At 42.3% G+C, this 27,939-nt stretch overlaps 1 protein-coding gene across 1 annotated transcript in view; it reads left to right on the top strand.

Annotated features, from left to right (window-relative positions):
* Positions 1–6: 6 nt before the first annotated feature.
* Positions 7–27,939, top strand: part of NECAB1 (N-terminal EF-hand calcium binding protein 1) — a 72,385-nt gene continuing 44,452 nt past the window's right edge. Inside the window, exons 1-3 of the mRNA XM_009324430.1 lie at positions 7–41; positions 4,638–4,662; positions 17,000–17,108. The gene's annotated coding sequence lies outside the window, so the exon portion shown is untranslated. The remainder of the gene's footprint in view (positions 42–4,637; positions 4,663–16,999; positions 17,109–27,939) is intronic.

Genomic DNA, 27,939 nt, shown 5'->3' with positions numbered 1-27,939 from the left:
TGGCGGCGGAGCTGGGAGCGGGGCTGCGCATCTTCCGCGATGTGAGTAAGCGCCGTCCTTGACGCGGACCCCCTCCCTCCGGCAAAGGCAGCAATTGCAGGCGTTTTTTGGGGGGGTGGGGGAATGGATGGGGTTCCTTTGTTTTGTTTGGCCTTTTTTCCTTGTCTTTTTCTCTCCCTCCCCCCTTTATATTTTTTGTCTTTTTTCTTCTTTTATTTCTCTTTTTTTTTTTTTTTTTTTCTTTTTCTGGAGCCATGATTTCCTCCTTGGGGTGGAAGGGGGTGAAGCCCAGCAAGGCTGTGAGTCTTTTGTCTTTCCTTTTCCTTTTTCCTTCCCCTTCCCTTCCCTTTTCCCTTCCCCTTTCCTTTTTTAAAAAAACGTTTTTAACATTTAAAACGTTAATGAGGGGAATGAGTTTGTTTCTGATGGCGTGCATGTGTGAGGAGAGCAGGTTAGTTAGCAATTGGGGGTGGTTAGGAGAGGCACTGGGTGAAAACACTGTCACTTTTCAAAATACATTGCTTGGATTTTTTTTTTTTTTCCTGTGCTTTTCACTGAAGAGCATCTCACGCTGCAAAAGTTCTTTCCCAAACTGTGCAGGCTCCCTCCCATCCTATTAGATCTTGATGGATTTCAGGTGCTCAGGGTTGATGTGCAGAACGACCCTGAGCCCCTCAGCCCTTTGAGGAGGAGCCCAGCAAGGTGCCCTCCTGCTCACCTGGCCATCCTGCCCCTCAGGGGTGCTGTGCTAGACCACCACTGGGGGCTCAGCATCTCACAAGATGCAGCTGTAAAGTTTTTTATCTAAACTTGCCCAGCACAGAGCCTTTCTTGGTCCAAGGTGAGTCCTGGATAACAGACAAACTCCCACCCAAAGATCTCCAAAGTATCCTCTGTCCTTGATGAGAGCTACAAATCTTCAGACCAACTCTACTACCAACTCTGATCTCCTTCAGACCAATGCTTATACCAGGGTTAGTCCACGATATCAGCTGGAAATGGCATGTTCTGTATTAAAGGTTGTCTTAAGGACCCTCTCTGTAGATATTTTCTCTAATGTGCCCACATACACTTCCCCAACATTTTCCTCAAATTATTTCAAGCAGCCCCTAATGAAAGCCACATCTCATCTCCTGATTGCTCTAGGCTCTGTAAGAAATCATTTAAATTAGACTCTTTGTTGACTTTTATTAGTTCCACTCAAACGTATAATGAAAAATGCAGCTTTTTGGTCTTATAAATACCTCTTGTAAGAGAAACAGGAGAATTACAGGTACATATCGCAAAGACAGAAGAGAAACCCAAGCTGCCAGGAAAGAGTTAAAAAACATTAAATGGAACCAACTCCCCAGTTTAACTCAGCACACTGGGTTAGGAAACTGCAGATGGTCAGAATACCTGATAAACCGAAAACTTTTCATTTCACCCAAAGTAAAAAATTTCATTCAAATCAAAATTATTTGTTTAATTTTCAGCAATTTCTTAAACCAGTGTCAGGTTCATATTTCTAGAAAAGCAGGTGCCATTCACAAAAGTGGTGAAGAGGAGGGAGGGGGACTGCTGCTGTACTTCTGCTCTTACATCTGGAGGAAAACCTTAAATTCAAACCTAGTCTCTGCCTGCTTCAAAGCAGGGACTGGACCCTGGGGGCCCTTCCTCCTGTGAGGGTGCACTCATATCACAGATATTTGGGGGTGTGCAGCTCTCTGATAACCCCTCAGTGAAGTGCCTCCACCTGTATAAACACTTTACTGCATATTAGACCAGGCAGCAAGAGACTGGCTGTAAGGCTGCACAGAAAGGGCGCTCAGGTCCTGGTCCCACTGGGAGCTGGGCAGAGATCTAATGAGAGTGGGACCTGATTTCTAATGCAACCTCCTCCCTGCTTTTGTGTCAAAGTCCCTATCAAGTGTCCAAAGGATTTTAACATTTCCATAAGGGTTTTTTTTAATTCATTGAAATTAATTAATCTGAAATTTAAATAATAAAAAGTAATTCATTGAAATTAATTTAAAAATAAAAAACATAAATTACTTATGCAGAAACTTTTGCCACCTTTGACCCATATTTATGGGGCACTTCTAGTAGATTGAAACTCCACTGCTACAGCTGTCCCAGTCCTATATATCCATAAGCCAAGCCTGAGCAGCCAGCGCTCTTGCTCGCGTAGAGGTCTTGCACAAGGTGTGGGCTGCATCACCTGGTGTGCCTGTAACACCCGTGTGGCTCTCCATGGGCCCTTGCTACTCATGGCACAAGTCACTGGTCTTCTGTTAATATTGCTTGGGTCTGTGCTGGGCATATTTATCACCTCGCTGAAGCACACTTTGCTCTTTCCCATCAGACATGCTCGTGCATGTGCCTACAGCGGGCAGCTCAGCTCAGCCCAGGCACCTGCGAGGCGAGGAGCGGGATTTCAGCACTAGCCCCTTTGATATGCATCTGCTTGGGGGCATCCACTGTTCCCTTTTATCGGGTGTAACTGGGCAGAAGAAAACCTTTAGTTCTCAGAGCATCGTGTTTCTCCACCCTCCCAAATTTCACAAATCTCTCCACTTCCAGCTGAAAATCTGCAAAACCTTTCAGCACGCTGGCTTTGCCATCTCTGTTAACATACGGTTGCTAACTCCAGAGCAGCACCAAGTCCTACAGGCAGCACGGTGGTGGGTACCTCGACAAGCAGGCTGACTTTTCCTTCAGGTGACACAGAAAGGAAACCAGGCTGCTTGCCAGTGAGATAGGAGAAATACCAGCAATGGGTCCCCGAAAAATCCAGCCAAACCTGCCAGGAATCTAGGACTGCATTTTACCTGTTAAGGATTGTAGAAAGAGGTTTTATTTTATTCTAATAATGCTTTCAGTGGTCTTTCCTTTGCTCTGCATTTGGTCTTTTAGTTCTCATTAGGAGAAAATTTTCAGTTTAAGAGTAAAAATTTCAAACCCCTAAGCAGTCTAATCCTCATACTGAAAATTGAGTTGCAATATATGATTTTTTTTGACATATAGGGAGGGAAGATGTCATCTTAACTAAGTTCATTCCATACTTTATGTGCTGTAAACTTGGTCCAATGCAAAGTTCAGCTTAGAGACTATAAGTGAAGTCCTGGATGTGGGTCACAATTTTGTTAGTTCCCCGCTAACCCCACCTGACTGAGTACAGTCACGAAGATGCTCCGACAGAGCTTGGCAGCTGGATCCTTGGGTTTCTCATTTGGTTTCACCTCTAGGAGCAGAGCAGTTATGGCACGTGCTGGAGAAGCTCTTTAGATACTACTAGCAGTTTATCAAACCGGAGAACGTTTCCTTTGCTGTCAACTCTCAAAAATATATGTGCCCATTTTGAAACTCTTTCCTTTACTGATATTCATAGCAGCAATAGAAACTATATTTGGAAGATTTGCTTTCTTCCCTTGTCTAAACTTGTTACAGCATTGCCTGGATAACTCCCCATTGCGGCTCAGTCTGAAGTAGTGATGGGGACTATGTCCAGAAACGTAGCAGGGTCACAGCGCATGGCAATTGCACATATCTGAAGTGTCATATGATGACCCATGCCACAGCAAAACCACCTCATCCAGAGAGCAGGGGGCAAAGAAACTGGAGGAGACCCCTCTCTGTCACTTCCACTCCCTATCCCTGATCGCTTCTCCGAAGCATGAACTAATGTGGTGGTACCTGCGATGGGACTCCAGCAGGGACGGGCGGGCATAGCAGCATGTCACCGGCAGTAAGACAGGGCCGGTGCACCTGCATACAGCCTAGGATGGGTTGGTGCTGTATGCCCCCGCCGATGGCAGGGCTGGGCCTGGAAGGCTCTGCCACCTCTCCTCGCAGGATGCACCCCCCAGGATCATCTTCTCAGACTTTGCACGAGATGTTACAGGCTCTTGCCTGCGTATTTAAATAGCTTCTCCAGCATGTGCCGTTTACAGGAGAAAAGGCAGACCTGCAGACTGTGTGGGTAAGCTGGGGTCACATACGGTTTTTGTGGCAGAAGTGCTGCAGCAAAGGCTCTACAGCAGGCACCCCCGCGCTGCCCTTGCCTTCCCAGCTTATAAACCTCTATGCTTTCTCTCTCCCCTTTCTTCTGTATCTGGTTTGCACTCGTTATCAGAGCAATCCTCAAATTTGCTCCCACACGTCTGATCTGGCTGCCTCCCACACCCAGTCTGATTCCTTCATGCCACCCGGCTCCTCTCCTGACTTAGCCCTTTGCTTCCTCCACCCACACAAACCCTGAGTCTTTCTCACCATCTCAGATGCTCAGCACATCCTCCCAGCTATCATCTTTTCTTTGCTTCTTTAAACCACTTCTCTCAACCCCAAATCCAGTATCATGGTAGCCATATGGTATCAGGTTTTGTGCCTGAACATCATCCTTATAAGTTATGCACAGACTAGAAAATAAAGCTGGTTCTTATTATGGTCTTGGTTTTCTGTGCACACAGCACCAGAGGAGTTAAAGAAAGCAATACTCTGAGGGAAGGATGGAGACACACTAAGGGCTTTTCAATTTTATGCAGCCTTGTGAAAATATGATGTAGAGCTCAAACTATAAATGCCCGCTAAATGCAGCATTGTGTGCTATTAACCCATACAAAAAAAAGTGATTCTGTTCTCTCTCTCTTTTTGTGTAGATATTAAGAAGAGCAGACAAGAATGGTAAGACTGGTCATGTGTCTTCCCTCTCCCTATGGAAAAAAAAATCCATCATTGATTCAGCATTTTAAGTCATGCTTTAAACGTCCTAACAGGAAAACGAGCCATCCCTCATGTAATTTTATGTTTTCTACAGGCTCCATACAATGTATTTTGTTGTGCACTGATCCTCCATACGGGTTCTTTAAGGGCAGATCTTGTGCTTTCACAATTTGGCATGTGTTTTTGATTTGCTCTTTGGGCACACTAAGTGTTTTCTTAGTGACGTTGTGTTCACAAGAAGGTTTGAAATACTTGTTAGTAGCTCCATCTTATTACTTTTTAAAAACACCATAGGCTGTATCTAGCAATCAGACTTGTTTCCTACCTTTTGCAGTTATGTATTTGTTCAGCGTGTCAGTAGGCAGAATAAAGTCTTCAATTCACATATTTACAACACAAAAGTCATGAGTTTTTTATTATGTTCTTAATCAGAAGTTTTTCCCTCATGCTACTGATTGATTGATTTTCCTTCCACACGTATTTTTTCCCTTAATTAAATTCAGTAAGTTGGCGCATATTACTGTAAGGCTTCACAAATGCTTCTGTTTTGGCTGTAGCAGGCAAAGGTCCTTGCTGTAAGGACCACAAGTATAACCACTGGAATTTTTTGCTGGTATACATAGTCATGGTCTTGAACCTGACTTTAACTCCTTTTCCCATCTCAGAATTGCTGCACAATTTTGGACAAGTTACATTGTCGTTTTTGTGCCACATATCCCAGCAGAGAAACAAAGCCTCCTCTACTTCCCTGCATCACACAGAGCGTGAGACTCGGAATGTTTGAGGCTATGAAGAGCTTCTGTAGCTCTGCAGTTACCATAATAGTATTTATACTTAACTCAGATAACCGGAGTTAGATCTTGCAGGGCGAGAAGGAAATACAAGCTCGCAATTATTTAGCACTGTAATACCAAAGTACGGGAAGAAGGAAGATGCGACTTCTTGCAGAAGCACGGGCCAGACTTCAGTCTTTTCCTGAAAGCACTGAAGAGTGTCAAACCCACAGCTCAGACAGGTTTAACCCTGACAAGTAATTCCCACTCAATCCTCAGAAAACAGGTATTGTACAGGTTCAATAAAGTGTGCTCTCAGGTATTTAAAGGCATAATGAATACTATCGGGAAAATGAGAGGGAATCACCTTCAAGGAAGAACTGTTGGACAGTAAGGGGCTACCATACGGTTTGAAGGTATAGCTGAGCCTGTCAAATAACCATTTATTGTTGCTGAGAGGGCAATCCCACCCCCACAGCCCACCTCTGGCTCCATATTCCTGCCCCAGCTCGTGTGCAGCAACTGGCACTTCCCATTAAACCAAGGCAGGCTCCTTCAGAGAGCTCAGGGACCACAAAACCCATCACTGTGAGGGTTTTTTGTTAGTGGTTTTTTTGATCTCCCTCAGTCAGCTTGCCAGTGGCTTGGAAGGGCAGTGATGGTGCAGGCTGAATCCCAAGGTGAGGGCTGGGAGGGGGAGGAAGGACCTTTCCCTTCAGCCGTGTTTTTCCAGCTTAGCTATGTGCCAACCACAGCCAAGCTTTGCTGGCATCCCCCGCAGACCTCCTTGCAGTGTTTGGAACAGATGTTTATGTGTCTGCCCTGAAGACTGATGAGAGTCAGAGCGCACGGTGCAGAGCAACGGTTGTCATCCCCCTGGAATCAAAAAGAGCCCCTGCAGCTTCATGTCCCTGCCCTGGACTTTGAGCTCACGTTCTGTCCCAGCCCTGGTGGATCCACAGCACTTCGGTGGTCAGGAAGACTTCCAGTCCTCAGTACAGCTACCCCACAGTTTATTATTGATACTTTGCTATTAAAATAGGGGAAACAGCTCACATGAGCAGTGACAAACTTGCTCGTTCCAGAACAATATGAAGCCTCGTCGGCCCTAGAGACTTTGGTCACTGGAGTTCATACCTATATATGGATCCTTTACAACATATTATTGGGAGAAAAGTGGTTAAGTTCAGCCACTTTAGTTCTATTAAAGTCCATGAGCTTGAAATGGTTTCAGCTCTTACGTGCTGAATTGTGTTTGCTCAACCATCAATTGCCCGTGGGACTTCCACTTTGCTAATCTAGCACTGCACGGGCTCATGCCACGTTAATAAGGAGGAGATTTGTTTTAAGGCTGGGATGTTAAGTACCTTCTCAGAAAGTGAACACTCATCTAACATGCTTACACTGTTGTCAACACAGATTATTATCTTTTGTTAATGACTAATGACACTTTCAGTGTCACCTTTCTGTCCTGTGGGAAACCAAGTATTGGCTTACAGTAACAAATAGTACGTTACTGTCCATGACACGCTCCTGTTAACCCATACACTTTTAATAGGACTTTCTTTACACTTTATTACGCTTTAATAGTGCTTTCTCAGAGCCGCCATATTCATTCTCTGTGAGATTAAAATACCCCAAAAAAATTTATCATCAAAAACCTTACTAGATACTTGCTTGACAGCAAGAAAAAAATACATCCAAAAAAGTGGATCAAGCTGATAAATAGGAGTATTATAGGAGAGAGCATTCTTACTATAAATTTAGGGACTGTGGGACTTCAGGTTAGCCTTCCATGACAAGGAAAGAGAACTACTCTTGCAAAGACAACATAAAATAAGAGAACAAAAGAACAAGGATTTTGCTGTTACTCAAAAATACTACAATGATTTATGACAGCTGGGTTTAGTTGAGAAACTCCTTTATCAAACAGTCATTCTCCTATTTGAAAGAAGCCATACAAATGTTTCTTTTGGGGTGGTGGCTTCTTTCTTTGGCAGCCCAGGTACATACATCATTCTGTTACCCTCCCGTTTCTGGAAATATCAGCTATGCACAGCTTCCACGAGAGGATCAGCTTCATAAACTCTATAGTTCTTATTTCATAGCTAAGCAGCTCCGCTCTGTATGGCGCATATCCGCACTACTCCCGTAACTGAAAAGGTCATGTGATTTTCTTAGAGGGAGAACAAGGCATAGGGAAGGAATATCACATTTCTAAGAAATATATGGTTCATTATATTGACAAAAGCAACAGAAAACCCTGAGGGAAAAAAAGCAATTTCATAAAGATGAGATGTTGCACATTGACCTTTTTGGAAAGGAGAAGTTTCAGGTTTGCATGTCAAAATGAAGTTTTGGTCAAGTTTACTTTGCAAAACTCCATACATTCAAAGGAAAGCTAATTTGGAAAAATTCCAGCTAAAAGGGAAGTTCTTCATTTATTTCATTCCTTTTGCTATTTAAAACAAAATCAAAATCATTAAATTCCTCTCAAAAAGTAAAATCTTGTCCCTAGCCAGCAGGGACAAGAAATATGGAAAACTGGAACAGCCAAATGCAGTCTTTCCTAATCAAGATAATTTTTTACCTCCCTCATCTCACAGGCAACAGTGGTTGCCCCGCACACATGTGACTGCAGCACCTATATATGCTTATCCTCCTGCTTGGCTGCATGAGGCGTTTCTCTTATCTTCTGATATGTTAAGAAGGACATGGGGCACCCCATTAGCCTTGCAGTGATTTGCAATCAAGTGAAACGATATCAGTCGTTGGTAAAGGCCACCCTGGGGCCTCTCCTGATGGTGCAGCTTTGACATGTGCCCTGTTAGTATAGCCTCATGCTATAATTCCCTCTTGTTAGCACAGGAATGGAAATTCAAATATAGACTATGTTGCAGAAATCCAATCACAAACAGTCTGACTGTCAAAATGGAAAAGAAAAAAAGTAATAATCTACTGAGAGTGCAACTCTCAATCTTGCAAGAGTGAGTCTTCTTTCAGCTGAGGGAAGGTGGTTCAACACTGACCATAGTCAGGGAATACCACAAAATAACTGAAGAGCAGTGCCCTGCCTTTGCCTGCATCATGGTGGGGGTCATTTCTCTTCCCGTCCTCCTGTGGGAGAAGAGGGCTGCTCTTCCCTTTCTACTTTATCATCTCCAGCTTTTAATTGAGGGGAGCCTGGCTGCTTCAGGTCTATTCTCTTATGAAGGTGAAAACAAATGACTGTGAGCCCAGTGGCATGCTTGCCTGGCTGTGGGCTGCTGAGCATATGTGCCAGCACAATAACCGCCCTTTAAGGCAGGAGCTTCCTCTTCTGCTCTGGGAACATGGCATGCCCTGGCATTTAAAACTCCCCTTAGCACTTTTCAGTGTGGAAATAGCCATCCAGTTAAACTCGGAGGGAGGAGAGAGTGACCCCCAGCCACGTCCTCCAGAAGGAGGACCTCTCAGCTGTCTCTCTCGCCTCTACAAGTTTAGAACTGGTATTTGATTATGGCCTTGTTCCAGACTTACAGCTTCTGGCCCCAAACCCCCAGATCAGCTCCAAGCAGGAGTTAACTAAAAAGGGCAGCTCTAATATGACACGTTTAGAAAAGATAGTCTGTGTATAGATGCTGTCATTGATTTGCAAATACACGTCAGTTGTTATGAAAAAGCACTGAGTATAAGCTATATCTCAAACATCCTTAAAGCTCCTAAGAGGAAGCTATTTGAAAACACCGTAGGTAATATCTGCTATAGAAGCAGAGGCTTTAAAAAAAAAAAAAGCCTTAACTATAAGGGGCACAGTAAACAGCATGCTGCAGGCAGTCAGGAATGACTGCAACCAAAGGAAGGAAAATAAAAAATTGACTAAACAAGGCAAGACTAAAGCTCCAGATATGGCCAACCCTGTATATCAAACACCCAGATTACACCAAAGCAACAAAATATTATTAATGCCAGAACCAGCGCATTTATGTTTGGTTTCATTTTTTCTCTGACATTTCAAACAAGCACTCACTGAAAGCTTCCCCTCCCCCCCCCAAAAAAAATGTGGGGTTTATAACTGCATTGAACTAGAATCTGTAAAATGAAAAATATAGTCAGATGAGACTAATCTTCTCATTCTGTCATATGTCTTCATTCAGCACCCCCTGATGTCCATGATAGAGCAGGGACATCACACTTTTAAAATGTAGAATTGTAAAACTGTATAGCATGATAATACTAACAGTATCTTCTCACCTGCCTTTAGCGTAAGAAATTATATAAGAAAAGTCCCCCAGTGCCCTCTGTAAAACACACGGCACTCCAGCAGTAGCAAAATTGTTGTTGATTGCAGTGGCCTGGGGATTTCAGACCAGCTCTAAAACCACGCGAACATTAGCCCGACAGAAAACTGCAGGTCATAAGTAAAGGACTCTTTCAAATAAGGCAACAGAGTGCAGCAGTAGCATCCTATAGCTTCCGCTGGTGTCAGTGACCAAAGGTACTGATTCATAGAGCATACACATTTGAGTCACCTGACAAGATTTCCACAGAATAACCAAAAAGCCACCAAGCTGCACCTGTACGATGATCAAAAGGAAATCTCACAACACTCACTCTACAGTCAGTTTTGCAGAGATCAAAACAGGTGTTTTCATATTCATTATTTATTGACAGTGTCATTGCAGGACAAACACTGACTTTGCACGTGAGCCTTCTACCAGCTGCGTCTGCTCATGTGTCTCCAGGTGAGCTCCAGCAGCGCGATAGCTGCCTCACTACAGCAGTCCTCAGATGGTGACTTCTCAGTGGCTCTAGCTTGTAGCCCAGAGTGCTAATTTAAGTCATCCCAGAGGACTGAGTGAATATGCCTGGGAGAGGCAGGGGAAGCACCTCAGGAAGGGGATCTCTTGAATCACCCTAATGTGAACCATCAGAGTTGGCCTGGAGGCTCTCTGAAGGTCACTACTTATGGGACTAAACTTTTTTTCAAGAAAAGTTTTAGAGTTACACCAAAGCAGGGCATGCCAAGTCCCTGATTTCAGCATTTTTTCCTCGGCCAGTATCTGCTAATCTGGGTCCACAACATCTTGGCATCTCATGAGGTCTTCAGCTAGCCCATAGACTGTCCCCAGCAGTGCTGCATGGTGGCAGCTGCAGCAATGCATGGGCTTTCCCCTCCATACACATGGACTGGCCAGATATGTCACAGGGTGACCCAGCTCTTGTGTGCCCTTCCTTGAGAAAAACAGCTATGTGCAGGAATCCCTTGGGGAAGCTTTATGCACCATGATACCCGGAAGGGCCAGGTTTTAACATCATAGTGGACACATTTGAGCTATACGTTTCCTGGATGACTTTACAGAACATATATTCTGAATGGGAGCCAGAGCACAGAAATTCTCTGAACTGCAGCATTCCTGATTTGAGCTCCCAAGTTATTCAATCAGTAGTGGTAAAATGGATTTGTAAGGCAAAACCCTTGTAACGCAGCCTCCAGGGACTCTCGCCATGCTGCTGTTTGCTTCCTGACCATCTGGATCCACTTCCCTGGCTCCTGTTTCAGAGCCCAGGCTCTGCCTGGGGTGCGATTCCCCATCCCACCTCCCTGGGTCCGTCAGGTGCCCCAGGGCTGGACTCGGCACTCCAGATTCCAAACATTATTTCTATAAAGACAAAATGCCTACTTTTAAACCTAAACCCTCTCCCTGTTAGCCTAGTCCCCTTGGGACCACTTGGATACATGTGCTAAGCTTTTCCAGCATAACAGCTGGAATAATGACTCAAAATCATTATTTCTGGTTATATCAACACTCGATACAGAGCAGAGTCAATGAAAGCTAGTGCTTTTGCCTAGAATCTTTAAAGCTTCAGCCTACGTCTGTGCTTTTTCTTATGCAACCCCTTATGCCTGGGACCTAATGGATATTATCAGCATATGCTTTGGCACACTGAAATTTATTATTTTGGCAGCTCTTCCTTAGTCTGATTCCAGCCTATGTGCCATGTGCAAATACATCAGGTTTTTTGCAACTTTTTGCATCTGGTTCAATCCATCTGTGTCTGTTGTCATGCGTGTGTCCCCGCTATCTCATTTTCTCTGTGTATAGGGCAATATCTTTTAGCACTCAAGTGCTCTGATGCAAACCTTTTACAACAAGTATGGACTATCAGTTCCTTCCAAAAAGGCAGGTCACACAGCAGGTCCCCGGGAGCAAGTGGGCTGGGAGGAGGACCCATGTTTACGCTGCCTTCCACTGTGTTTGCTTCAGCCATGCAGGGGACTGCGGCCTGAGTGAGGCACTTTAAGGCTTCAAGTTCTTCAAAGGCAGCCAGATTTCAAAAAGCCATAAAGGGTTGTCACGACTCCCATGAGGGATTTAGGAAGTCAGCTCCTATTGAGAACTGTGAGGGCCTGGATGGGGCTGCGGTTTTGGCCCTTGCCTTTCCCATGGCAGAAGTGACTGCTTCATTTTGAGCACTGTCATTTCCTAGCCCCTGCTGTACCTTCCTGGGGAATAAATACTTTCTGCCACAGGAGATATTTCTATTTATTGGTTTTGCTTGCTGTTATCTCTTCTCCCTTTGCTAAGTTTTGCCCTACAACGGCAGAGGACTGTGCTCATAGAGCCCCAGACCCTAAATAACCTGACTGCCCTGGTAGTGTGCATGTTGCCAGCCTGGAGGCACACTGGGCACCATCTCGTTGGACCAGGATGGTGCCATGGGCTCTGCTTTCCAAATCCCATGCTGCCAAGGTGAACCCCAGGATGAGCTTTAGCCCAGTGGGGTTTTTCCTTCCAATTGCCATAAGCTCTTTCATGTGGCTCTTCCAATTGCCGTAAGCCCTAGGCCTGCCATTCAGCCATATGAGCTCCATCTGATGTGGCTTCTGCTATGGAAAGGCTGCTTTGGTGGTCCTCCGTGGAGCCCACAGGCATGTTTAACTGCTAGGAAAGGCTCACAGTCCTAACAAGAAGCCCGAAATAGGTGGGAGTGGAAGCCGGTTTGTTGCCTTCCAGCATTTGCTGGCATCCCTGCGAGACATCCGGCTCCTCTACATCACCGTAACTTCCTTCACTGGCTGCAGAGTCACCATTTGCCTTTGTCTTTGGGCACATAGACTCCAAATATATACATGCCCTTGTTCATTACTTGCTTGATATCTTTTCACTCACTGAAGTCATCTTGCAGCTCAAAAAGAAGAGTATGTGTGTGGCTTTCCTCTATCATATATGCTGCTGTCTACTGAAGTCATAAGCTATCCAACATGTGTCCTGGAGATTACTAGTGTTTCTGGGATGGACTGGCTGGGGGATATCACTTGGGTCTATTTTCACGTTAAAACATCTATTCAATAGAGAGGTGAACTTTACTGAAATAGATGTAAGAATGCAATCGTAACCTGAAGGAAGGCTCCCCTAAAACACCGTGTAAATATATTTCTAAACTTGCAAGTGCTACATGGGGAGATTCATTTTATTGTTTATATTTTTGTCTGCCAGTCAGGAGTGGTTTGGCTCCAAGAAGGACAGGCAACTGTGCCTGTTTTTGAAGAAACCCCGCTTTTGAATGACGTCAGAGAAGATACACAAAAGCAAGCAAGGCTTGCAAAACAGCTTATTTGAGATAACGTTGCCAAGGCAAATGCTGCTGAAGGTTGATTCATCTGAGGGATGCATGGCTTCAGAGAAGTTTGTCTTTCATGAATCATCCATCCCCTGTCGCTTTGACAGTGGCAAGGATTGAAGCATCTATAATAGAGGTTTCTGCTCAGCTGCTCTGAGGCACTTAAACCAGCCAGTATTTATCTGGGAGCTCCACGGGCAGTGAGGTGTGCCCCAGAGAGGCAGTGCTGTGGGTACATAATGCAGCCTTTAAAATAAAAGCCATTCTTGACACTTGAAAAAAACCCTGGCTAGGCAAAAGTGTCTTCAATTAAACAGCACAAGGAGCACTTGTTAGCGGTTGGGTCTGAGCTTCATCTGAGCACCGAGGAAGCGCAGAGGTGGCCTGGGCCACCGGCAGCTGAGTCCCCAACAGCACTAGCAAAACAGTTACACTCATACAAAATCAGAGAAATGCCCTGGAGAATCAGAGCTTTTTTCAGTAGACGTAACTTTATGAAGTCTGTAAGTAACCGAATAGGTTCAAACCTCCTTGGGTTTTGCCAGCAACAAGCTCAGTGATGTATCAGTCAATGTCAATAACATTCAAAATGTTATTGAGACTAAATAGCAATGAAGCAAAAGGCAATGTCTGCTCTTCGATGATAAAATTTAAAGAAAAGAGCTAAAGTGCCCAATCTGGCTGTTGGCAGATCATTGATTATCTGGATTGATGTAAAGCCAATGATCCTGAAGAACAGAGATAAACAGACAGATGTTTCAGGTTTTGTGTCATAACCGGACTGCTCTATGAGTAAACTCATAATATGTTTATCTTGGGAAAGTTGCCAAAAATCACTAGTTTCTTGAGTATGTGTATAACTTGCATGCAAATCGCCCTTCCCAGCAAAGGCTAAAGCTGCAGAGGCAGTTTGATTAAACAATCGATTGTATCTGTATGAACCAAAGGAAAGATAGCTGTGAGAAGCAGCTCATTTCAACACGCTCAATATTTGATATTCCTTCTCTGTAACCAGTGCCAAATGGCAGATGTATTTAGATTCTCAATTAGGTAATCATGGCAGCTCTGTCAAATAAAATTGCCTACCTTCAACACAGTATTGTGCCATCTTGGTTTTTAGCTCTTGTAGATCTTGACATTTTATTTTGATCGTAATGATGATTATCTCCAGCTACAATCTGTCTTTTCATATTAAACATTTCAAAATGTTTTTGTTCAAGCAGACATTTAATTTGTACAATTTTGAAACCTCTTGAAGGTTACATATTTGAAGCCATATATTCAAGTCAAAGAAATTATGAAATAATAGCAAGTAGAAGAGTGAGGAAACTCCTCAGCTCTACTCTTCAAATCTGCATGCTGTAGTACAGCATGTAGTTACAGGATTCAGGTGCTGCCTTTATAATAGATTCTTCACCACTATAAAATTAGGCCACAGTATGTTGTGGATTAGCCTGGTGCTTAGGACATCTTTGTCTTACCCTCTACAGTTGTTCAGTGCCCTATGAGTGACTCAGTATGTTACTGAAAGAAGAGAGACAGACATGTGAACTTAAATTTAGTGCTACCCAAAACAGAATTATGAAGTGTTAGGCTTTGAAAATATTCTTTATGCTTCATGCAAAGGCTCAATCAGTTTAGATAAATTATTACCTAACTACCATTTAACCATTCAAACTTCTTCTAAATAAAAGCAAAAGGTGGATCTTCTTTCTTTGGCTTTTGTTTGCTGATTATCAGTCTTGCATTTAAAACTCACTACACTAGTCCATGAGGAACAAATTGCCCTAATTGTTTTAATGAAGTTACGGATTTGCCTCATCTTCTGAAGTCATGCCTTTATAGCAAAGAAAAGAGGACAGTTGTTCTTCAGGACAGAAGCCAATGATGTCAGCTGTTACTGAGGGATCCCTGATGAAATCTCGTGGACTTCTGTGGGGTCAACTTTCCATTTACAAACTTCTGTCTTTCATTTTTTTAACATCCTGCTGACAAGCATTAGTTGGTTTCTCACATCACTTTCTAGACAATATGTCATTCAAAGCCCCATCCAGGCTCTAGGTCATTTCAGCATGCAAAATTATACATCTTCCTTTAATTGATTCCGTCTCCTCAGCCTTGAATCATATCCTTAGGAAAAAATTAGTTGTGCTGACTGTCATATGTTGTTTAAATAGTCATTGTGATACGATTAGAGGCCAGAGTTAACAAAGTCTAACGCTCCTTGCACCCCAGAGTCCTACTTTCCAAAACAGACAATAGCCTAAGTCTGCCACTTCTGTCACTACAGCCACAGCCACGCTGTGGGTGGGACAGGCTGTCCAAATTGCAGCACATTTTATCCATTTCTGACATCACTAATAAAAAAAAAAAAAAAAGCATGGAAAATCTGCAGTATAGCAACTTCTCTGGGATTATCAGACATACGTAAGTGAGGTGAGCTACAAATACAATCCCTTCTTCAATGAAATGCTGTAGTAGTTATTGGAATACCCTTTAGAAAGCATTGATGGTTGTGCAGAGTTTGATCTGACAAAAGGAGGGTAGAGCCTCAATCTGAAGTGGTAACATCCTGAAAATACCAGATGAATTAATCTGCTTAACACATCTCATCTCAAGGATTTTGCCTCATGTAGTCAAGGGCTTGCTATAATTAAAGCTAACTTAAGAAACAGATTAAACGGATTCCACTAAATAATGTAGTAGAGAATGTAATAAGGACTTTCTCCTCTTGAATTAATGTACATCCCATTACTGTTCTTCTAAATGTTATCATATGGTACTTCCCCTCCCTCTGACTCCCATTAGTCCTGCAGACACTTCCTAACTGCATGAATATGTTATTGATGATGATCAGGACCCATGTGGTGACGACTGTTTTTGTCCCAAACAAATGAGAACAGCAGATATTTAGAACATAAAGTCAACTTCTTCATAGTTGGGCTTCACTGTATATTAAATGGCCAATTCAAACTCCATCTGAAAATCCATCTGAGGATTTTGACTGACCTCTGATATATGTCCAAACCAGTTTTCTCATTCCTATATTTTGGGGTACTCTCCAGATGAATTACATGCTGGCAAATTTCTATAGAAATTTATTATTTTCTATGTTGACCAAGAAAATGAGCTGAAATTCTTTCCAGTGGAAGACGACACAAAGCTGGCTTCCTATTCCATCAAACTTTTTTTTCATTTATTTTGTTAATTACACACCAGGCATAGAGCTTTTTGAGAAAGATGTATTTTATGAAGAAAGAGAGAATCAAAATGCTGCAAACCAGTGCAGTGTATTGATTAGTGTCCTTAGCTAGAGAGGAGAGCCAGGGTCAGATCCCTGCTGCTATTGAATTGTGCACTTGAGTCTCAGTCTCCCATGTGGGAGGCAGGGAGCAGAGGAAAGAAAGAGGAGGGAAAGGAAAGGGAAATAGACAGCTGAAGAAATTTTCATTGAACTAACATGTTCCTTCGACAAATGTTTGCTTTTGCATTTCCCTGGATTTTCTCTGTCCCACTCTGTCTCAGGAGGTCACTGATCTTCCATGCAGAGGTGAGGACACGGGCAGGGAGCGAGTAGGGGAAACGTGGGGCAGGATGGGGACAAGCCAGAGTGAATGGGATCAGGGCAAAGACAGGACTGTATTGATGTGTTTGTCAGTAGAGACTTACCAAAACCAAAACATCTTTGCTTGAAAGATAAGAAGGAGGAAGATTGACAGAGTTACCAGCAAACTGGGAACTCCGATACAACATACATGATGCATTTAGCATCATGTTATTTATGTGTCTTGATCAAATATGTAAAGTTTCTACATTTAATCTGAAGAGCTAGAGATTTTTAATAGTTTCCTCTTCAACTGCATGAAGTAAACAAGCAAATCCATTAATGAAACTAACTGTCCATTTCTTCATTGTTTCAGATGATGGAAAACTGTCCTTTGATGAATTCAAAGCTTACTTTGCTGATGGAGTTCTGAGTGGAGAAGAACTGCATGAACTTTTTCGCACCATTGATACACACAATACTGAGTAAGCACCCCCTTCTTACAATTACAGTGCTGCTCTCTGTACCTGAGAATGGAAAAAAGACATCAGGCTGATTTTAGAAAACAAGAAAACTAGTCTAAGAAGGCGGCTGCTTCAGGGAAGCTAGGCTGTGTCATATGGCTCTAAACTGTACAAGTGAAGTGTTTCTAAACCTTGTAGAAATACCAGCATGTTCCAATAAATGTGATTTGGGTGCTGAGAACACAGGGTGGAAACTGGATGCCTTCTGTGTTCCCCACCCATGATAGTAAGGAAAAGGGGCTGTGGCCTCCTTCAGGCTTAAATATGAGTTCCTCAATTCTCGATCCCACTTTGCTAATTCATTACATGAGATGAATACTTGGACCAGATGTTGAGCAGGGAAAAAAATAAATGAAGCGATCATATATAGTAAAGAGCAGAAAAAGCCATCCTGTCTGGTGCTGGCGTGGTAATTGTGTTGGTGCTGTCACTTAGGCTGTTTGGATATCCCCATTACGGTTGGGCTTAACAAGGCCACAGGGAAATGAGCTGACAGGAACTTCATGAAGTTAAACAAGGAGAAGTGCAAAGTCCTGCATTTGGGGAAGAACAACCCCATGCACCAATATATGCTGGGGGCCACCCAGCTGGAAAGCAGCTTGACAGAAAAGGACATGGGATGGACACCAAGTTGAACATGAGCTAACAATGTGCCCCTGTGGCAAAGAAGGCTAATGGTATTCTGGGCTGCATTAGACAAAGTATTGCCAGCAGGTCAAGGGAGGTGATCCTTCCCCTCTACTCAGCACTGGTGAGGCCACACCTGGAGTGCTGGGTCCAGTTCTGGGCTCCTCAGTACAAGAGAGGCTTGACATACTGGAGAGAGTCCAATGAAGGGCCACAAAGATGATTAAGGGACTGGTGCACCTCACATATGAGGAAGGGCTGAGAGAGCTGGGACTTTTTAGCCTGGAGAAGAGAAGGCTGAGGGGAACCTCATCAATATATATAAATACCTCAAGGGAGGATGCAAAGAGGAAGGAGCCACTCTTTTCAGTAGTGCCCAGTGACAGGACCGGAGGCAATGGGCACAAACCCAAACACAGGTGGTTCCCTCTGAACATCGGGAAACACTTTGTTACTCTGAGGGTGACCAAGCTCTGGCACAGGCTGCCCAGAGAGGTTGTGGAGTCTCCGCCTTGGAGATATTCAAAAACTGTCTGGACACAGTCCTGGGCAACTGGTTCTAGGTGGCCCTGCTTGAGCAGGGGGGGTTGGACCAGATGACCTCTAGAGGTCACTTCCAACCTCATCCTCCTATGGTTTTATGACTGAAGAAGAGAATGAATTTCCTTTTTATTTGCTTTCTGGCCATCAGCAGTTATTCACAGCAGGTCTCCCATTTACTGTTAATTAGGAGGGTGTTAACTAAGCTAGTGGTTTTTAAATTGGACTATTCCTGTGGCAGAGAAGGTCCTGAGGAGAGGCCGTTTATTGCTTTTGCTAAGAGGTTATGAAGGCATCGTGTAGTAATCATGGTGTGGGTTGTGGTTCTGGTTACAAGGAGCAAGTACACAGTAAGTCAGTATTGCTTTTCTCAGCTGCATACAGGGGAGCAACAAGTATTAAGATGCTATCACAGCCCTGCTTCCTATGTTTACTGTAAGAAAAGGCAGGAGCAGTGTAACAGGACCTTATCTCATCCAATGCCAAACTCCATTGTGTCTCTGGGTTTTTTACCTTCCACAGGGAAACAAAACCAACAGGCTGTGATTTTGTAATTCATCTACTTCGTAAGCATCCAGACGCTAACTCACAGTGAAATATTAGTAGCCTTGTTCCTCAGACACATGATTTTGGCAATCACCTTAATACTTTAGGACTTGCACATTGCCTCAGGTAGCTCCAGACAGGCCTTTTCCCTTGGCCAGTTCTTCCTGATGGTGATTCTTCTATGGCTTTTTCTCCTTTGGATGTCTGTGTCACAGCATCGCGTCCCTCCTTGTTCCCCTCTTTCTCAGCTTCTGCCAGTCCTCCTCTGCAAACACCAAATTGCCATGACAGATGTGTATCACTAGCCCCAAATGCTGACCCGAGCCCAGGCCCATCACCCTGGTGGCCTGTCAATGACCAGGCGTGATGCTGACCATTGACATGACAACTACCCTTGCAGCAGAAGGCCTGGAAGTCAAGCCGAGGGCTTTTTCAGGAACCATCTCAAAGTTCATTCTTCTCAAGAAGCCTCACTGAAGGTCTTGTGTGCTTGGAAGCTTGTCCATTTTTTCCACCATTATGAGCTAGTCTAATGAATATATTCTCTCTCATTACAAATTTTGCCTCTCTCCAGTCTAGATGGAATTATTAAACCACTTCACCTTTTCTAGAAAGTATGAAGAAAGAAATCAATTGAAGTCTGAAATCTGATCAATATTGTACAAGTGTATGCTAGGGAACATGAATCTCAATTCATGATCTTTTATGAACAACTTCCAGGAAGATAATCAAAATTTTAAAAAAGATTCTAGGTTTTCATTAGCCAATATACAAATCTTTTTTGTAAAAAATCAATAGTTAAATTAATTCAGATATTAACTATTCAAAGTGTTGCTTATTTCAAGCCATTTACATATACAGTCAATATGCAGAACCACATTTTTTTGCTGTTTTAAGAGCTTGGTTGCTTTTTTATAAACATGTATGAAGTACTGTTCATGTCTGTGTGATTATATGGAGCCATGAAATGCCTACAGTTAGGAATCCTGGTTTAGATCTGTTCTCTGCAGTCCTAAAAGCACTCACATAGGCACCTAATTCATATAAACAGAGGAATATATCCCCTAGGAGTAAATGCCTAAATAACTCTGTGAATTTGTTTTTTAGCTCTGATCTCTCTTACATTTCTGTAAATCAGGCATAACCTCCCCAGAATCATTATATTTAAGCCAGCACAAAATGGAAGTATGGAATTGGACTCCTAATCCCAAGGCCATCCTAAAGCATCCGGTAAACCATCCTGTGTTGAAGACTCTTGGTGCTAGGATGCAACAAACAGGTTTCCCAGATGTATCATTCTCCTTAACAGACAACAAAGGAGAAGAAGCAATACAAACAGGTTGTTGTATTGAAGAAGAGAAGGGTGTCATTATTTCCCTAATTTCCCATATTTCCCTAATTTGTCAAAAGTACTCGTGCTATAAATTCAAAGCAGAAGATTGCAGAAATACTGCTAAATAAATAGGTACTGTGTACAGAAGAAATAAGTGTAGCATTTTAATTTCCTCAGGTTTCTTAAAATCAGTGGCAAAGACTGAGAAACAAATACGATCAACAAATACAGTGCATGCAGTCTACCTACTTCTAGCAAAATTAATCACATGCTTCTTAGAACACCATGGGAATTTGCTTAGCAGATTAAGGGCCTTCACACAAATTTTTAATCTAGAGTCAAAGACTCATTTCAGAGCCAAAGACTCATTCATACAGCTTTGGATTTCCTCATGTGTACCACATATCTGCATAAGAGTGGTTTTATTTTACCATGATTCCATTTGTCTGTATTTGTCAGGGAGCATCCTGATAAGAGCAAATATCCTTGATGACTATGTAAGATTTCTAAGAAAAAAGATAGACGATGCTCTACATCCATTTTTTCTTTCTTTTTATTTGTAAAGCTTTTTTTAATTTGTAAAATATTTTTATTTGTAAATTTTTTATTATTTGTAAATCTTTTTCTCTTTAGCAGAGAATATCTGGACCTGAAAAATACATAGAAAAGTGAGAATAACACTACATTTTTCCTCCTGGGGGATAGGCATACCTGAAAAATAGGTGCGACTTTGTCAAATGCTACAGTTATTAGCTGAGAACAGGTAATGAAACTGGCACGGCAGCCATCTGAGAGAGAGATCATTCTCACTGTCCAGGAAAAGCCTGGCAAAAAGCAGGACACAAAAGTCACAGAGAATACGTACTGTGAAGGATCATATTTTCATGTGTTTCAGGGAATTGAACAGCTGGAAGACTAAGAAAACCTACTAAATCACCTTTCCAACCAGAAGAAAGGGTGCTTTCTTTTGACCGGTTAACATTTGTTATAGAGTAGAACTTAGATATAGATAATAAGAAAACATGCTTAAAGCTTAGATTTAAAACAGCAACAAGAAGCTTTTTGGGTATGTTTTTCCATGAGATCTTTAACTGATAAAAGGCTTAGTGCCTGACTTTGCAGCTGAAAAGTATTCTACACTGCTTGATCTTTCTTTTTAACAGAGGCAAATACGTTTTAAAGGCTTTTCCTTAGCACCTTTGAAAGCTTTTGAGAACCCTGTCACCAGACAGGCAGCAAGATGGAGCATGCCAAATATCAGATGGATATAGCAAAGAGAGACAGCTTGGACAGTATAATTTAAATTCCTTGTTAGTATGGCTTTCCAGCAAAAATCACATGAAGCAAATATAATAAGGAGGCAAAAATTTTACTCACTGGCATTTGCTGAAAAGGGCAGATTATGTAAAATGTCTCAAATTAACCAGCTGGCTAAGAAAAGGAGCAAAATGTTCACTGAACCTTGGGAAGTTTTGTAATGTAAGCATTAGGAGAATCACGCACATATCAAACAATCCCCAAACCACCTATTTTGTGATGTTTTCACTTGCAAATTACCCAAGGGAATGAAATTAAAATCATGGTTTGTGCCTGTAATTCCCAAGTAGTTTATGGCTGGTTTTTAGTAGGGGAGGGTGAGAAATTCTACTCAGTTGTGTACCTAGTAGGAGAAGATTTGCACAGATTATTTTGTCTCTCTTATCCACTTAAAATACAGACTCTGTCAAACTCATTTTATCTTCTCTCTGCTTCACTTCACTATTTACAAAATGCATACTGTAGTTCCCTATCCCAGAAATATTTTGTAAGCATTGAGATTATGCAGTGATTTACACTACACGTAAATGCCTAGGACAGATGGCTAGGGAAGCATGTCATGATCCGCTAGATCATTTCTCGGAGTATCTCAAGATTTCATACCCAGCTTGTCACAAGGGCAGACTTTGGGTTGTTTCCACGTGCATTAAATCTTTTAGCTCTGCCAGCATTCAAAACCTCACTGTCTGTGTGCATGAGTCTTTGTACTTCAAAGCCTGAAGATGAAAAAGGAGAGGTGGCCTTGGGGTGATATCCATGGGCCACAAGCTCAGGAAATCTGAATTTCCTTCTCAGCTCTGCTGCAGCAATCTGTCAAAAAAATATTCAAAGCATAAAAGACTTACACTGGCTTAACACTTTTAAGGGAACTAAATCAACCAGGTATTAAAACCCCCTGTTACATGGGTCCTAATGTCAGTCTTGTTGAAGAGAGATTTAGAAGATTACTAGCTTTTAAAAAGACCAAGCCAAGCTCATGTAACATACCTGTTACAAAGCAGATAGGCTATGGAAGACTGCTAAAATGAGCAACTACCATTTTCAGTGTGATAGCAGGGCAAATAATAGGGGGTTTAACTTCCCAGTAATTAAGGATGTGTCTGCCTAAGTGGCTATGATCTCTGCACCTTGCTATTTCGTGCAGACAGGTGTTATCTTTTTACAAAGTAAAAGAAGAGTCAATTGGTACTGCAGTGACCATAATCGCCAGGAAAAAAGATGAGTAGGGATTAGTTACCACCACATACATTTTCCAAGAGATAGGTTGAATAGGAGTTCATTATGCCAGGATGAGTTTACATTTACAATTTGTCTAGACCCTAAAGTACAGGTTATTCATTCAGGGCAGATGATTGCTTTTACTGAAAATTTTCATTAGCTAAGGATCTTTCCTCAGTACATCATTTGGACATATATTTTGCAATTTATGAATGTACTTATGTGTAGACTGGCTATTTTTTCTTTCTATTTCATAAAATCTACATTACCTTTTTATAACATTTTAAATATTAAATAAATACCAGTAAAGACACGCCATACAAATTGATTGCCTGATTTTTTAAACTTCCATTCCTTTTTCCTTTTGATACAGCCAGAAACAAATGTATAAGTTAATATATACAACATAGATTAATAATGATGCTATCACTATCTAGACAACCAAATTAGGTGAAGTAGTGTGTCCATGCAAAAAGGAAGTTATTTTTTTCCCATATTTTAATACTGCTACAATGTTTTACCTTTCTTGGAGGTGTTTTAATACAAGAATTATATTTGTAGGAACTGGCAATCAAAAAGATAAATTGTAAACAATTAAATTTGTGGCAGGGTCTTTCATCCACTGAACCATAAGCTAATATAATAATTAATTTATAGGCCAACTACTAGATACACAGAGTTACACAGAAATTTCCCCCATGGGCAGACTAGCTCATACCTGTTCACAAGGCCTTAATATAAGTTGTTGTCTTTTTTTAAAGCCTCCTATGACCACAAAGAAACAAGAGGACACTGGACCAATGGGCCACTGTGGTGACCCAGTGAATGCCAGTCTCCTGTTTGTTAATGAAGGCAGGGAGATAATACCAAGAATTAATTCATACATTAAATCAGTTTTAACATTCTTCAGTAAAACAAGCAACTTCTGATTATTCAGGGATACTGTGCTTCAAAAGCTATGTAAAGAGACAGTAGAATGGTTTGATTAGGCCATACAACTAGCATTCCTGATGTGTAATTAGCACAAGGTGACTGCTTTAGGAGGGTAGCAGTTAACTATTCGTCCTTAAATGCAGTTTCCAGTATTGTCATTACTTCAGATTAAGGCTGAAAGCCAATTAGGCATTTGACTTCCACTGAAAGTCGCTTCTATTTGTGCTTTCCAGGATCTCATGAAAACTTTGGCCAATCCCTATTCAACACACACCATTAAATAGTATAAAGAAGCTGTTACGGAGGGTCCCCACTCAGATGCCCTCACTCTGTCAGTGTAAGAAAAGGCTTTGCATTGATGCAACAGTCACAGAATCATAGAATCATAGAATCATTAAGGTTGGAAAAGACCTCTAAGATCATTAAGTCCAACCATCAACCCAACACCACCATGCCCACTAAACCATGTCCCTAAGCGCCTCATCTACCCGTCTTTTAAATACCTCCAGGGATGGGGACTCAACCACTTCCCTGGGCAGCCTGTTCCAATGTTTAACCACTTGATTAGCAGTGATTAGGTCTGGGCTGTTACAGCCAGGTCTCCAGGTTCTCATTTCCTAGCATGCAGTTAGCACTTGCATCTACTGCAAAGCAGTGTCTTGTATTTAAAGACCCTTAAAAAAAAAGGCAAGAAATCAAGAGCAGTGATTATTAAAGACTTAAGCTTCAACCTAGAGTTGTACAACGATCCTTCTCCCCTTATTCATAATGGTTTAAGTGTTTTGCGGATCGCCCAGAAATAAGCACACTGTAAGAATCTGGGCAGCATCTTAAGCTCTGTTAAAGGTATCAGGAGGCCAAGGTAGATCCCTACAGTGTGTTGAGTAGGAGCCAAGCCACCACAGTACGAGTTAGACCAACATGAGGGCATGGCTGTGAGCAGAGAAGGAGCAAGAGGAAAAGCTCATCTTTGCCTCCTGATTTGGCACATATTTGACATGACATCTGTGTTATACATCTGTAATGTCACAGTTGGGAGCTTGTCAGTGCTTGTCCTGAGACCTCAGAAAAACTCAATGCACTCTACTTGAAAGCTGAGTTAACCTTTTCAGAGGAGTTTTGTGAGGGTGAAGGAAAGCCAGTGTGGTTCCTCACCCCTCTCTCCCCCTCCAACCTCAGCTCCAAGCTACACAGTGCTCAACAAGGCTCTGCAGGGCTGACGGGAGCAATGGGAAGGGTATTGGAGGCAAATGCAGGTGCTGCAAAGGCACCAGAAGTCTTTCCCAGGGCTGAAAAGGAGAGTGACAACACACAGCTCATGGGGCAGATGGTCTGCAGGTCATAGCTGAAGTAATTTTGAAGCTGAAGACCCACATGCTCTGCTGTCTTGGAGCATCCTGGTTATTAACTCCTCTATCAAGTGAACGTGAAACACTTATTTTGGTTGCATAGCAATTTGTACTATCATGGCACAATCAACACACACAGCTCAAGGAAAAGGCTATCAGGGACTGATGCTCAAAGCCACCTGAAGATAGAGTTGAACTGGTGATGGTGACGACAAGAAATGGTTTATGTTTTCAAAAATCACAGACTTTTACAAAGGCAATATCTGAGAAGTTTTAAGGCTGAGGAGAGAAGAGTGGAGTTGTCTTGCAACCTTAAGCATTGTGTTTCTTGACATATTCTCCTAAGCACTATTTTTAGGAGCAAATTGGAGCACAAGAATATTTCACAGATTAAATAGGAAGACGAATCATGGAATGTGACTGGCTTTGCTGACTTTCCACTTGAAAAATATTGAAGAATTTTTTGGTGTTATTTCCATTGTTATTTCATTTCTTGGCCCTTTTGAATCACTAAATTATAACGTATACACCAACTCCAAATCTGAAGATCTTCTTCCTCCCGTATTTGCATCCAATCAGGAACAAAAGTCATATTTTTGTTGTAAGCTTGATATTTTAAGTACTTTAATAATGTGTGCATCATTCTTACTACCTAGTTTGTATCTTAACGTTTCTATGGGCTCTCATCTGGTTTCTAAATCCAATATGTGCGTATGTTCAGTGCAGCTGCCTGGGGATTGTAATATTACTGCAGAAGCTATTTAAACTCCCAATTATTGCAACTCAGAAAACCCTAACTTGTGGGGTTAGCATGCTCTAAACAATTAATAGATTGCATTACCCGGACTTCACATCTGCCTCTACTGAATGCTAAACAGCTTGCGTGCAAGACAGTATTGCAGCACAGTTCAGCTTCAGAGGAGGTAATTCTGCAGAAATATAGCTGGTTTGTTTACATGTGTTATTGCCTGAATAACTGTGCAGAAAGTAGAGAAAAGTATCAGCAGCACAGGTCTTTTTATACATGGGGAGAAGTATGGAGGAGAAGTTTGAAATTTGTGGCCTATGGGGTGAATGCTTTTACAGCTCATTTCCTTGGTAAATCTGCCCCTGCTTAATTTTAATGTCAAGTCTGACGAGCCTATGTTTCAGCAGAGCAAGAATCCTTGACACAGTTAATGGTTTAGTGAATAGGTGTCAGCAGTCATTGCAAATGTAAACCTCCCTTTTACTCTTATCCTTCTCCCTCCCCCCACTCGTAACTTTCATGGAAATTGTTTTTGCATAATGGCATCTTCAGGGAAAAGGTGTCAGAAGATAATGAGAAGATTTGGCAAAGTTACAAACCAAGAGATATGCAGAGGATCTCAAGGGGATTCAGTCTGCAGCACTGCTGGAGAGATAGTGCAATAAATGCTTCACTGATTACTGACTCATATGAGTCAGTGAGGAATCAGACTTGTTTTTCTTACTTTTCTCATTGGTAAAATGAAGTCCTCAGCCAGGACCTTAGTTACAAGGTAGGAGGGATGCTAGAACTATTGAGGGAGACCTGGGGCACAGGCAACCTCCCAAAGGTAGGGGGGTACCATTAAGCCTTTGTGTGTGGCACAAGTTAAACTGTGCACAAGCCAGAGATGAGTTGGCTGAGGACCTGAGAGCCTCAGCCACCTGCAGCACCGAGTTTATGCTGGGCATTTGGGAGAGTCTGTCATGCTGCATGTACTGGACATGTAGGGATGGGACTTGGCACTATGGAGACACATTTACCGTTGCATGTGTATTTGTCAGCAGGGTGTCTAAGGCTCCCTCATAGTCAATGAAGTCACTGGAGCCTAAGAAGTAATTCTGCTCACATAGGCTTCAGCACTGTTGCCCAGCCGTGAGGCATTTAAGATGCTCCCACCTGAGACATTAGCCCAAGGTGGACAGGATGACACAGGGGAAGCAGTTGGGACGTATGTGGTGGGAGAAATGCTATAGCATCTGAAACAACACTAGATGCCTATGTTATATCCAATTACTCAGGCTCCTGCTAGCTGGTCTACTGAAAAACCCCCAACTCCATTGAATACACTGGGGCTCCTTTGCCTGGCAGGGGAGGTTGGACACCCAGCGCACATATGGCCATCTACATTTAGGTCTCAGCCCCAAAGTGAGTCCACCTCCCTCCCACCTGCCCAGGTCTTCATTAGCAGGGTCCTAGTTCCTCCCTTGGGTCAAAAGCGAAATGCTGAGATCATCTGCCCTAATAGCAAACTCCAAAAGAATGCCAATTTGATGTCTGAGAGCAAGAGGTTGGTTAGTATTATCCTTGCAATTGTGGGAACCCCTTGGACTGCATTAGCCTGCAGCCCAGTACTATGCACTGAAATTAAAATGAAATGCATGTTATATGGGACCACAGTGCTTCCTTCAAGACTCTTGTTGTAAAGATAATAATGACAAATCCTCAGTAGTTTAACAGTAGTCTAAGGATAGTAATTATCTGTGCCTTGGATGGTTTTCTTTTGTTTCAGTTGGAAGGCATATTTTAGTCTCATGTTATTGCTGATTTATCACAGTTCAATACAAGTACACAGAAAAAATAATGAAATTCTAAGTACAATGAGGAAAAAAAAGATTTATTAAAAACAACATGAGATACAGACAGGCTCTTTAATTAGGTGAACTGCAGGTGAGTGAAAATTGTTTTTTTCTAAAAAGGAATTATTGAATGCAAAAAATTGCAAGAGGAAAATAATACATTGGGTTTTGACCATTTTTAAAAACTAGATCTTTTAGATTAAATAAGAATTTCAGGCACATGGTGCAGCATCGACATCAGAAAGGTGCATTTGCCACTATTTAAGAGACGTAATTGCAGCTATTGGCTTTAACTCTCAGACTTTTCAAGACAATAGCTACAGAAATCAGTTTGGAAATGAAG

The sequence above is a fragment of the Pygoscelis adeliae genome, unplaced genomic scaffold (assembly GCF_000699105.1).
Source record: "Pygoscelis adeliae isolate BGI_AS28 unplaced genomic scaffold, ASM69910v1 Scaffold145, whole genome shotgun sequence".
In the NCBI taxonomy this organism is placed as follows: domain Eukaryota; kingdom Metazoa; phylum Chordata; class Aves; order Sphenisciformes; family Spheniscidae; genus Pygoscelis; species Pygoscelis adeliae.
Note: the sequence above shows the minus strand (reverse complement) of the source record. Positions and strands in the feature narration are given on the sequence as shown.